At 31.6% G+C, this 12204-nt stretch overlaps 8 non-coding genes across 8 annotated transcripts; all 8 read left to right on the forward strand.

Annotated features, from left to right (window-relative positions):
* The first annotated feature begins 1890 nt into the window (after positions 1–1890).
* On the forward strand, positions 1891–1964 carry TRNAT-AGU (transfer RNA threonine (anticodon AGU)). Its single transcript has one exon. It is a non-coding gene; the product is annotated as a tRNA-Thr (tRNA).
* A 1951-nt stretch (positions 1965–3915) lies between these two features.
* Positions 3916–3989, forward strand: TRNAT-AGU (transfer RNA threonine (anticodon AGU)). Its single transcript has one exon. It is a non-coding gene; the product is annotated as a tRNA-Thr (tRNA).
* A 1948-nt stretch (positions 3990–5937) lies between these two features.
* TRNAT-AGU (transfer RNA threonine (anticodon AGU)) lies at positions 5938–6011 on the forward strand. The gene has a single exon. It is a non-coding gene; the product is annotated as a tRNA-Thr (tRNA).
* Positions 6012–7460: 1449 nt separating this feature from the next.
* TRNAT-CGU (transfer RNA threonine (anticodon CGU)) lies at positions 7461–7533 on the forward strand. Its single transcript has one exon. It is a non-coding gene; the product is annotated as a tRNA-Thr (tRNA).
* A 428-nt stretch (positions 7534–7961) lies between these two features.
* On the forward strand, positions 7962–8035 carry TRNAT-AGU (transfer RNA threonine (anticodon AGU)). The gene has a single exon. It is a non-coding gene; the product is annotated as a tRNA-Thr (tRNA).
* A 1442-nt stretch (positions 8036–9477) lies between these two features.
* Positions 9478–9550, forward strand: TRNAT-CGU (transfer RNA threonine (anticodon CGU)). The gene has a single exon. It is a non-coding gene; the product is annotated as a tRNA-Thr (tRNA).
* A 429-nt stretch (positions 9551–9979) lies between these two features.
* On the forward strand, positions 9980–10053 carry TRNAT-AGU (transfer RNA threonine (anticodon AGU)). Its single transcript has one exon. It is a non-coding gene; the product is annotated as a tRNA-Thr (tRNA).
* A 1431-nt stretch (positions 10054–11484) lies between these two features.
* On the forward strand, positions 11485–11557 carry TRNAT-CGU (transfer RNA threonine (anticodon CGU)). The gene has a single exon. It is a non-coding gene; the product is annotated as a tRNA-Thr (tRNA).
* Positions 11558–12204: the final 647 nt, after the last annotated feature.

Raw genomic sequence — 12204 nt, forward strand, 5'->3', positions numbered from 1 at the left:
AAAAATGAAAAATCTGAGTCATCTTACTAATAGACAGTTCATCTTAATATTAAACAAAATTCAGAGAATTTTCATGGTAACAGAAGCAATACTTTGAATGTAAAAGGAAGAGTAAATCAAATAGGAAGGTATATAGGAACTAAAACCCTAGAGTTGAAGGCAATTGATGTATTCCTCTACAATTATTATGTGTAAACCACACAAAAATGTAATCAACTTTTCTAAGTACTTTTTAACTAAAATGTAGGTATTCTTCTTAAGTGGTGGGGAATGCTTTTCTGTTCAACATTTCACCACAGATAAACAAGACTGCACTGAAGGCAGTGAGGACAAGTCATCTCCACAAAGTCAGCTATTCATAGTTTGTAAGATAAGTAGGTGCTGTTGTTTAGTGGTCAAAGCTTCTCTCTCATAAATAGGAAGTCCTGTTTTCAAATTTCAGCAACATTTTAGAATTAGTTCAAACTTTTAAAACTCAATTTCTTCAAGTAAACATTAAATATAGTTTAAAAACAAGAGTAGTGTTCTGTTGACTTTAGAATGCTTGATCACCAAATGAAATAAACACTTTGTGTTTTGCAGAATTTCAAAGCAATACCATAAATGAATAGGGGAAAAGAGAATGTTAAAGAAAAGGAAAGAGACGACAAACAAATTGAAAGTTCAATTTAACTAATGCATTTTACTCACAACACATAATTCAATATTCTATAGGTAGGGTAAGTCACTCATTAAGGAAGTATTTTAAAATAAATGAGGTCTTCTCACCTATAGTGTTTGACAACAGAGTTGTATCAACTTAGAAAAGAAAATTGAAAAACAAGATTTCAATTGCACTCCATTCTGTTATCAGATCCAGTAAAGTTTGTCATGCAGGTTCTGTGGCCTAGGTGGTTAAAGTGTCTTTATGGAAAACAGGAGATCCTAACTTCAACTCTTAGCAGCACCTTTCTCTTTTCATAGTTAAATAACAGATTATTTTCATTAGATGAACCTTTGATATAATTTAAAAATGAAAAATTAGAATTAGCTTACTATTGAACCATTCATCTTAATACTAAATACAATTCAGAGTATTTTCAAGATGACAGAAGCTAGACTGTGAATGTAAAATGAAGGGTATATCAAAGAGGAAGATAAATAGGAAATAAAACCATGGAGTTGAAGAGGAAAAGTGATGCAATCCTCTACAATAATAATTTGTGAAACACTCAAAAATGTAATCTACTTTTATGAGTACTTTTTAACAAAGACTTAGGTATTCTTCTTAAGTGATGGGGAATTCTTTTATGTCTAACGTAATAACACAGATAAAGAAGACTGCACAGAAGGCATTGAGAACCAATAATAGCAACTAAGTGAATTATTCAATTGCCGTAGGGCAAAGAGGTGCTGTGGCTTAGTGGTTAAAGCGCCTGTCTCGTAAACAAGAAATCCTGATTTCAAATCTCAGCAGTACCTCAAATTTGCTCCAAACTTATAGAATTTAATTTCTTCAAGAAAATGTTAAATACAGTTTAAAAACAAGAGTAGACTCCTATTCACTTTAGAATGCTTCATCTCATAATGAAATAAGCACTTGGCATTTGCAGAATTTCAAAGCAATACAATGCATGAATAAGGGAAATGAGAATTACAACGACCAGGAAAGAGATGAAAATTCAATTTAGAGTTAAATTTAACTAATGCATTTCACTCACAAGACATAATTCAATATTCTAGAAGAACGGTAAGCCACCTCTTATGGAAGTATTTTTAAATAAATTTGGTGTTCTCACCTACAGTGTTTAAGAACAGAGTTGTGTGAACTTAGAAAAGAAAACTAAAAAAACAAAACTGATTTCTATTTCACTCCATTCAGCTAACTATTTCATAGAACTTTGTCATGCAGGTGCTGTGGCTTAGCTGGTTAAAGCGCCTGTCTAGTAAACTGGAGATCCTGAGTTCAAATCTCAGCAGCACCTTCATGTTTTAATTGTTAAAATACAGATCAGTTTCCTGACATGTTCACTTACACAATTTAAAAATGAAAAATCTGAGTCATCTTACTAATAGACAGTTCATCTTAATATTAAACAAAATTCAGAGAATTTTCATGGTAACAGAAGCAATACTTTGAATGTAAAAGGAAGAGTAAATCAAATAGGAAGGTATATATGAACTAAAACCCTAGAGTTGAAGGCAATTGATGTATTCCTCTACAATTATTATGTGTAAACCACACAAAAATGTAATCCACTTTTCTAAGTACTTTTTAACTAAAATGTAGGTATTCTTCTTAAGTGGTGGGGAATGCTTTTCTGTTCAACATTTCACCACAGATAAACAAGACTGCACTGAAGGCAGTGAGGACAAGTCATCTCCACAAAGTCAGCTATTCATAGTTTGTAAGATAAGTAGGTGCTGTTGTTTAGTGGTCAAAGCTTCTCTCTCATAAATAGGAAGTCCTGTTTTCAAATTTCAGCAACACTTTAGAATTAGTTCAAACTTTTAAAACTCAATTTCTTCAAGTACACATTAAATATAGTTTAAAAACAAGAGTAGTGTTCTTTTGACTTTAGAATGCTTGATCTCCAAATGAAATAAACACTTTGTGTTTTGCAGAATTTCAAAGCAATACCATAAAAGAATAGGGGAAAAGAGAATGTTAAAGAAAAGGAAAGAGACGACAAACAAATTGAAAGTTCAATTTAACTAATGCATTTTACTCACAACACATAATTTTATATTCTATAGGTAGGGTAAGTCACTCATTAAGGAAGTATTCTAAAATAAATTTGGTCTTCTAACCTATAGTGTTTGACAACAGAGTTGTATCAACTTAGAAAAGAAAATTGAAAAACAAGATTTCTATTGCACTCCATTCTGTTATCAGATCCAGTAAAGTTTGACATGCAGGTTCTGTGGCCTAGCTGGTTAAAGTGTCTTTATGGAAAACAGGAGATCCTAACTTCAACTCTTAGCAGCACCTTTCTCTTTTTTTTATAGTTAAATAACAGATTATTTTCATTAGATGAACCTTTGATATAATTTCAAAATGAAAAATTAGAATTAGCTTACTATTGAACAATTCATCTTACTACTAAATAAAATTCAGAGTATTTTCAAGATGACAGAAGCTAGACTGTGAATGTAAAATGAAGGGTATATCAAAGAGGAAGATAAATAGGAAATAAAACCATGGAGTTGAAGAGGAAAAGTGATGCAATCCTCTACAATAATAATTTGTGAAACACTCAAAAATGTAATCTACTTTTATGAGTACTTTTTAACAAAGACTTAGGTATTCTTCTTAAGTGATGGGGAATTCTTGTATGTCTAACGTAATAACACAGATAAAGAAGACTGCACAGAAGGCATTGAGAACCAATAATAGCAACTAAGTGAATTATTCAATTGCCGTAGGGCAAAGAGGTGCTGTGGCTTAGTGGTTAAAGTGCCTGTCTCGTAAACAAGAAATCCTGATTTCAAATCTCAGCAGTACCTCAAATTTGCACCAAACTTATAGAATTTAATTTCTTCAAGAAAATGTTAAATACAGTTTAAAAACAAGAGTAGACTCCTATTCACTTTAGAATGCTTCATCTCATAATGAAATAAGCACTTGGTATTTGCAGAATTTCAAAGCAATACAATGCATGAATAAGGGAAATGAGAATTACAACGACCAGGAAAGAGATGAAAATTCAATTTAGAGTTGAATTTAACTAATGCATTTCACTCACAAGACATAATTCAATATTCTAGAAGAACGGTAAGCCACCTCTTATGGAAGTATTTTTAAATAAATTTGGTCATCTCACCTACAGTGTTTAAGAACAGAGTTGTGTGAACTTAGAAAAGAAAACTAAAAAAACAAAACTGATTTCTATTTCACTCCATTCAGCTAACTATTTCATAGAACTTTGTCATGCAGGTGCTGTGGCTTAGCTGGTTAAAGCGCCTGTCTAGTAAATAGGAGATCCTGAGTTCAAATCTCAGCAGCACCTTCATACTTTAATTGTTAAATTACAGATCATTTTCCTGACATGTTCTCTTACACAATTTAAAAATGAAAAATCTGAGTCATCTTACTAATAGACAGTTCATCTTAATATTAAACAAAATTCAGAGAATTTTCATGGTAACAGAAGCAATACTTTGAATGTAAAAGGAAGAGTAAATCAAATAGGAAGGTATATAGGAACTAAAACCCTAGAGTTGAAGGCAATTGATGTATTCCTCTACAATTATTATGTGTAAACCACACAAAAATGTAATCAACTTTTCTAAGTACTTTTTAACTAAAATGTAGGTATTCTTCTTAAGTGGTGGGGAATGCTTTTCTGTTCAACATTTCACCACAGATAAACAAGACTGCACTGAAGGCAGTGAGGACAAGTCATCTCCACAAAGTCAGCTATTCATAGTTTGTAAGATAAGTAGGTGCTGTTGTTTAGTGGTCAAAGCTTCTCTCTCATAAATAGGAAGTCCTGTTTTCAAATTTCAGCAACATTTTAGAATTAGTTCAAACTTTTAAAACTCAATTTCTTCAAGTAAACATTAAATATAGTTTAAAAACAAGAGTAGTGTTCTGTTGACTTTAGAATGCTTGATCACCAAATGAAATAAACACTTTGTGTTTTGCAGAATTTCAAAGCAATACCATAAATGAATAGGGGAAAAGAGAATGTTAAAGAAAAGGAAAGAGACGACAAACAAATTGAAAGTTCAATTTAACTAATGCATTTTACTCACAACACATAATTCAATATTCTATAGGTAGGGTAAGTCACTCATTAAGGAAGTATTTTAAAATAAATGAGGTCTTCTCACCTATAGTGTTTGACAACAGAGTTGTATCAACTTAGAAAAGAAAATTGAAAAACAAGATTTCAATTGCACTCCATTCTGTTATCAGATCCAGTAAAGTTTGTCATGCAGGTTCTGTGGCCTAGGTGGTTAAAGTGTCTTTATGGAAAACAGGAGATCCTAACTTCAACTCTTAGCAGCACCTTTCTCTTTTCATAGTTAAATAACAGATTATTTTCATTAGATGAACCTTTGATATAATTTAAAAATGAAAAATTAGAATTAGCTTACTATTGAACAATTCATCTTAATACTAAATACAATTCAGAGTATTTTCAAGATGACAGAAGCTAGACTGTGAATGTAAAATGAAGGGTATATCAAAGAGGAAGATAAATAGGAAATAAAACCATGGAGTTGAAGAGGAAAAGTGATGCAATCCTCTACAATAATAATTTGTGAAACACTCAAAAATGTAATCTACTTTTATGAGTACTTTTTAACAAAGACTTAGGTATTCTTCTTAAGTGATGGGGAATTCTTTTATGTCTAACGTAATAACACAGATAAAGAAGACTGCACAGAAGGCATTGAGAACCAATAATAGCAACTAAGTGAATTATTCAATTGCCGTAGGGCAAAGAGGTGCTGTGGCTTAGTGGTTAAAGCGCCTGTCTCGTAAACAAGAAATCCTGATTTCAAATCTCAGCAGTACCTCAAATTTGCTCCAAACTTATAGAATTTAATTTCTTCAAGAAAATGTTAAATACAGTTTAAAAACAAGAGTAGACTCCTATTCACTTTAGAATGCTTCATCTCATAATGAAATAAGCACTTGGCATTTGCAGAATTTCAAAGCAATACAATGCATGAATAAGGGAAATGAGAATTACAACGACCAGGAAAGAGATGAAAATTCAATTTAGAGTTAAATTTAACTAATGCATTTCACTCACAAGACATAATTCAATATTCTAGAAGAACGGTAAGCCACCTCTTATGGAAGTATTTTTAAATAAATTTGGTGTTCTCACCTACAGTGTTTAAGAACAGAGTTGTGTGAACTTAGAAAAGAAAACTAAAAAAACAAAACTGATTTCTATTTCACTCCATTCAGCTAACTATTTCATAGAACTTTGTCATGCAGGTGCTGTGGCTTAGCTGGTTAAAGCGCCTGTCTAGTAAACAGGAGATCCTGAGTTCAAATCTCAGCAGCACCTTCATATTTTAATTGTTAAATTACAGATCAGTTTCCTGACATGTTCACTTACACAATTTAAAAATGAAAAATCTGAGTCATCTTACTAATAGACAGTTCATCTTAATATTAAACAAAATTCAGAGAATTTTCATGGTAACAGAAGCAATACTTTGAATGTAAAAGGAAGAGTAAATCAAATAGGAAGGTATATATGAACTAAAACCCTAGAGTTGAAGGCAAATGATGTATTCCTCTACAATTATTATGTGTAAACCACACAAAAATGTAATCCACTTTTCTAAGTACTTTTTAACTAAAATGTAGGTATTCTTCTTAAGTGGTGGGGAATGCTTTTCTGTTCAACATTTCACCACAGATAAACAAGACTGCACTGAAGGCAGTGAGGACAAGTCATCTCCACAAAGTCAGCTATTCATAGTTTGTAAGATAAGTAGGTGCTGTTGTTTAGTGGTCAAAGCTTTTCTCTCATAAATAGGAAGTCCTGTTTTCAAATTTCAGCAACACTTTAGAATTAGTTCAAACTTTTAAAACTCAATTTCTTCAAGTACACATTAAATATAGTTTAAAAACAAGAGTAGTGTTCTTTTGACTTTAGAATGCTTGATCTCCAAATGAAATAAACACTTTGTGTTTTGCAGAATTTCAAAGCAATACCATAAAAGAATAGGGGAAAAGAGAATGTTAAAGAAAAGGAAAGAGATGACAAACAAATTGAAAGTTCAATTTAACTAATGCATTTTACTCACAACACATAATTTTATATTCTATAGGTAGGGTAAGTCACTCATTAAGGAAGTATTCTAAAATAAATTTGGTCTTCTAACCTATAGTGTTTGACAACAGAGTTGTATCAACTTAGAAAAGAAAATTGAAAAACAAGATTTCTATTGCACTCCATTCTGTTATCAGATCCAGTAAAGTTTGACATGCAGGTTCTGTGGCCTAGCTGGTTAAAGTGTCTTTATGGAAAACAGGAGATCCTAACTTCAACTCTTAGCAGCACCTTTCTCTTTTTTTTATAGTTAAATAACAGATTATTTTCATTAGATGAACCTTTGATATTATTTCAAAATGAAAAATTAGAATTAGCTTACTATTGAACAATTCATCTTAATACTAAATAAAATTCAGAGTATTTTCAAGATGACAGAAGCTAGACTGTGAATGTAAAATGAAGGGTATATCAAAGAGGAAGATAAATAGGAAATAAAACCATGGAGTTGAAGAGGAAAAGTGGTGCAATCCTCTACAATAATAATTTGTGAAACACTCAAAAATGTAATCTACTTTTATGAGTACTTTTTAACAAAGACTTAGGTATTCTTCTTAAGTGATGGGGAATTCTTTTATGTCTAACGTAATAACACAGATAAAGAAGACTGCACAGAAGGCATTGAGAACCAATAATGGCAACTAAGTGAATTATTCAATTGCCATAGGGAAACGAGGTGCTGTGGCTTAGTGGTTAAAGCGCCTGTCTCGTAAACAGGAAATCCTGAGTTCAAATCTCAGCAGTACCTCAAATTTGCTCTAAACTTATAGAATTTAATTTCTTCAAGAAAATGTTAAATACAGTTTAAAAACAAGAGTAGACTCCTATTCACTTTAGAATGCTTCATCTCATAATGAAATAAGCACTTGGTATTTGCAGAATTTCAAAGCAATACCATGCATGAATAAGGGAAATGAGAATTACAAGACCAGGAAAGAGATGAAAATTCAATTTAGAGTTAAATTTAACTAATGCATTTCACTCACAAGACATAATTCAATATTCTAGAAGAACGGTAAGCCACCTCTTATGGAAGTATTTTTAAATAAATTTGGTGTTCTCACCTACAGTGTTTAAGAACAGAGTTGTGTGAACTTAGAAAAGAAAACTAAAAAAACAAAACTGATTTCTATTTCACTCCATTCAGCTATCTATTTCATAGAACTTTGTCATGCAGGTGCTGTGGCTTAGCTGGTTAAAGCGCCTGTCTAGTAAACAGGAGATCCTGAGTTCAAATCTCAGCAGCACCTTCATATTTTAATTGTTAAATTACAGATCAGTTTCCTGACATGTTCACTTACACAATTTAAAAATGGAAAATCTGAGTCATCTTACTAATAGACAGTTCATCTTAATATTAAACAAAATTCAGAGAATTTTCATGGTAACAGAAGCAATACTTTGAATGTAAAAGGAAGAGTAAATCAAATAGGAAGGTATATATGAACTAAAACCCTAGAGTTGAAGGCAATTGATGTATTCCTCTACAATTATTATGTGTAAACCACACAAAAATGTAATCCACTTTTCTAAGTACTTTTTAACTAAAATGTAGGTATTCTTCTTAAGTGGTGGGGAATGCTTTTCTGTTCAACATTTCACCACAGATAAACAAGACTGCACTGAAGGCAGTGAGGACAAGTCATCTCCACAAAGTCAGCTATTCATAGTTTGTAAGATAAGTAGGTGCTGTTGTTTAGTGGTCAAAGCTTCTCTCTCATAAATAGGAAGTCCTGTTTTCAAATTTCAGCAACACTTTAGAATTAGTTCAAACTTTTAAAACTCAATTTCTTCAAGTACACATTAAATATAGTTTAAAAACAAGAGTAGTGTTCTTTTGACTTTAGAATGCTTGATCTCCAAATGAAATAAACACTTTGTGTTTTGCAGAATTTCAAAGCAATACCATAAAAGAATAGGGGAAAAGAGAATGTTAAAGAAAAGGAAAGAGACGACAAACAAATTGAAAGTTCAATTTAACTAATGCATTTTACTCACAACACATAATTTTATATTCTATAGGTAGGGTAAGTCACTCATTAAGGAAGTATTCTAAAATAAATTTGGTCTTCTAACCTATAGTGTTTGACAACAGAGTTGTATCAACTTAGAAAAGAAAATTGAAAAACGAGATTTCTATTGCACTCCATTCTGTTATCAGATCCAGTAAAGTTTGTGATGCAGTTTCTGTGGCCTAGGTGGTTAAAGTGTCTTTATGGAAAACAGGAGATCCTAACTTCAAATCTTAGCAGCACCTTTCTCTTTTCATAAATAACAGATTATTTTCATTAGATGAACCTTTGATATGATTTCAAAATGAAAAATTAGAATTAGCTTACTATTGAACAATTCATCTTAATACTAAATAAAATTCAGAGTATTTTCAAGATGACAGAAGCTAGACTGTGAATGTAAAATGAAGGGTATATCAAAGAGGAAGATAAATAGGAAATAAAACCATGGAGTTGAAGAGGAAAAGTGATGCAATCCTCTACAATAATAATTTGTGAAACACTCAAAAATGTAATCTACTTTTATGAGTACTTTTTAACAAAGACTTAGGTATTCTTCTTAAGTGATGGGGAATTCTTTTATGTCTAACGTAATAACACAGATAAAGAAGACTGCACAGAAGGCATTGAGAACCAATAATAGCAACTAAGTGAATTATTCAATTTCCGTAGGGCAAAGAGGTGCTGTGGCTTAGTGGTTAAAGCGCTTGTCTCGTAAACAGGAAATCCTGATTTCAAATCTCAGCAGTACCTCAAATTTGCTCCAAACTTATAGAATTTAATTTCTTCAAGAAAATGTTAAATACAGTTTAAAAACAAGAGTAGACTCCTATTCACTTTAGAATGCTTCATCTCATAATGAAATAAGCACTTGGTATTTGCAGAATTTCAAAGCAATACCATGCATGAATAAGGGAAATGAGAATTACAACGACCAGGAAAGAGATGAAAATTCAATTTAGAGTTGAATTTAACTAATGCATTTCACTCACAAGACATAATTCAATATTCTAGAAGAACGGTAAGCCACCTCTTATGGAAGTATTTTTAAATAAATTTGGTGTTCTCACCTACAGTGTTTCAGAACAGAGTTGTGTGAACTTAGAAAAGAAAACTAAAAAACCAAAACTGATTTCTATTTCACTCCATTCAGCTAACTATTTCATAGAACTTTGTCATGCAGGTGCTGTGGCTTAGCTGGTTAAAGTGCCTGTCTAGTAAACAGGAGATCCTGAGTTCAAACCTCAGCAGCACCTTCATATTTTAATTGTTAAATTACAGATCAGTTTCCTGAGATGCTTTTCTAACACCATTTAAAAATGAAAAATCTGAGTCATCTTAATATTAAATAAAATTCAGAGAATTTTCATGGTAACAGAAGCAATACTTTGAATGTACAATGAAGACTAAATCAAATAGGAAGGTATATATGAACTAAAACCCTAGAGTTGAAGACAATTAATGTATTCCTCTACAATTATTATGTGTAAACCACTCAAAAATGTAATCCACTTTTCTAAGTACTTTTTAACTAAAATGTAGGTATTCTTCTTAAGTGGTGGGGAATGCTTTTCTGTTCAACATTTCACCACAGATAAACAAGACTGTACTGAAGGCAGTGAGGACAAGTCATCTCCACAAAGTCAGCTATTCATGGTTTGCAAGATAAGTAGGTGCTGTTGTTTAGTGGTCAAAGCTTCTCTCTCATAAATAGGAAGTCCTGTTTTCAAATTTCAGCAACACTTTAGAATTAGTTCAAACTTTTAAAACTCAATTTCTTCAAGTACACATTAAATATAGTTTAAAAACAAGAGTAGTGTTATTTTGACTTTAGAATGCTTGATCTCCAAATGAAATAAACACTTTGTGTTTTGCAGAATTTCAAAGCAATACCATAAAAGAATAGGGGAAAAGAGAATGTTAAAGAAAAGGAAAGAGACGACAAACAAATTGAAAGTTCAATTTAACTAATGCATTTTACTCACAACACATAATTTTATATTCTATAGGTAGGGTAAGTCACTCATTAAGGAAGTATTCTAAAATAAATTTGGTCTTCTAACCTATAGTGCTTGACAACAGAGTTGTATCAACTTAGAAAAGAAAATTGAAAAACAAGATTTCTATTGCACTCCATTCTGTTATCAGATCCAGTAAAGTTTGTCATGCAGGTTCTGTGGCCTAGGTGGTTAAAGTGTCTTTATGGAAAACAGGAGATCCTAACTTCAACTTTTAGCAGCACCTTTCTCTTTTTTTTTATAGTTAAATAACAGATTATTTTCATTAGATGAACCTTTGATATAATTTAAAAATGAAAAATTTGAATCAGCTTACTATTGAACAATTCATCTTGATACTGAATAAAATTCAGAGTATTTTCAAGATGACAGAACCTAGACTGTGAACGTAAAATGAAGGGTATATCAAAGAGGAAGATAAATAGGAAATCAAACCATGGAGTTGAAGAGGAAAAGTGATGCAATCCTCTACAATAATAATTTGTGAAACACTCAAAAATGTAATCTACTTTTATGTGTACTTTTTAACAAAGACTTAGGTATTCTTCTTAAGTGATGGGGAATTCTTTTATGTCTAACGTAATAACACAGATAAAGAAGATTGCACAGAAGGCATTGAGAACCAATAATGACAACTAAGCAAATTATTTAATTGATGTAGGGCAAAGAGGTGCTGTGGCTTAGTGGTTAAAGCGCCTGTCTCGTAAACAGGAAATCCTGAGTTCAATTCTCAGCAGTACCTCAAATTTGCTCTAAACTTATAGAATTTAATTTCTTCAAGAAAATGTTAAATACAGTTTAAAAACAAGAGTAGACTCCTATTCACTTTAGAATGCTTCATCTCATAATGAAATAAGCACTTGGTATTTTGCAGAATTTCAAAGAAATACCATGCATGAATAAGGGAAATGAGAATTACAACGACCAGGAAAGAGATGAAAATTCAATTTAGAGTTGAATTTAACTAATGCATTTCACTCACAAGACATAATTCAATATATTAGAAGAACGGGAAGCCACCTCTTATGGAAGTATTTTTAAATAAATTTGGTGTTCTCACCTACAGTGTTTCAGAACCGAGTTGTGTGAACTTAGAAAAGAAAATTAAAAAAACAAAACTGATTTCTATTTCACTCCATTCAGCTAACTATTTCAATAAACTTTGTCACACAGGTGCTGTGGCTTAGCTGGTTAAAGCGCCTGTATAGTAAATAGGAAATCCTGCGTTCAAATCTCAGCAGCACTTTCATATTTTAATTGTTAAATTACAGATCAGTTTCCTGACATGTTTTCTAACACAATTTAAAAATGAAAAATCTGAGTCATCTTACTAATAGACAGTTCATCTTAATATTTAACAAAATTCAGAGAATTTTCATGGTAACAGAA

The sequence above is a fragment of the Pleurodeles waltl genome, chromosome 12 (genome assembly GCF_031143425.1).
Source record: "Pleurodeles waltl isolate 20211129_DDA chromosome 12, aPleWal1.hap1.20221129, whole genome shotgun sequence".
Classification (NCBI taxonomy): Eukaryota; Metazoa; Chordata; class Amphibia; order Caudata; family Salamandridae; genus Pleurodeles; species Pleurodeles waltl.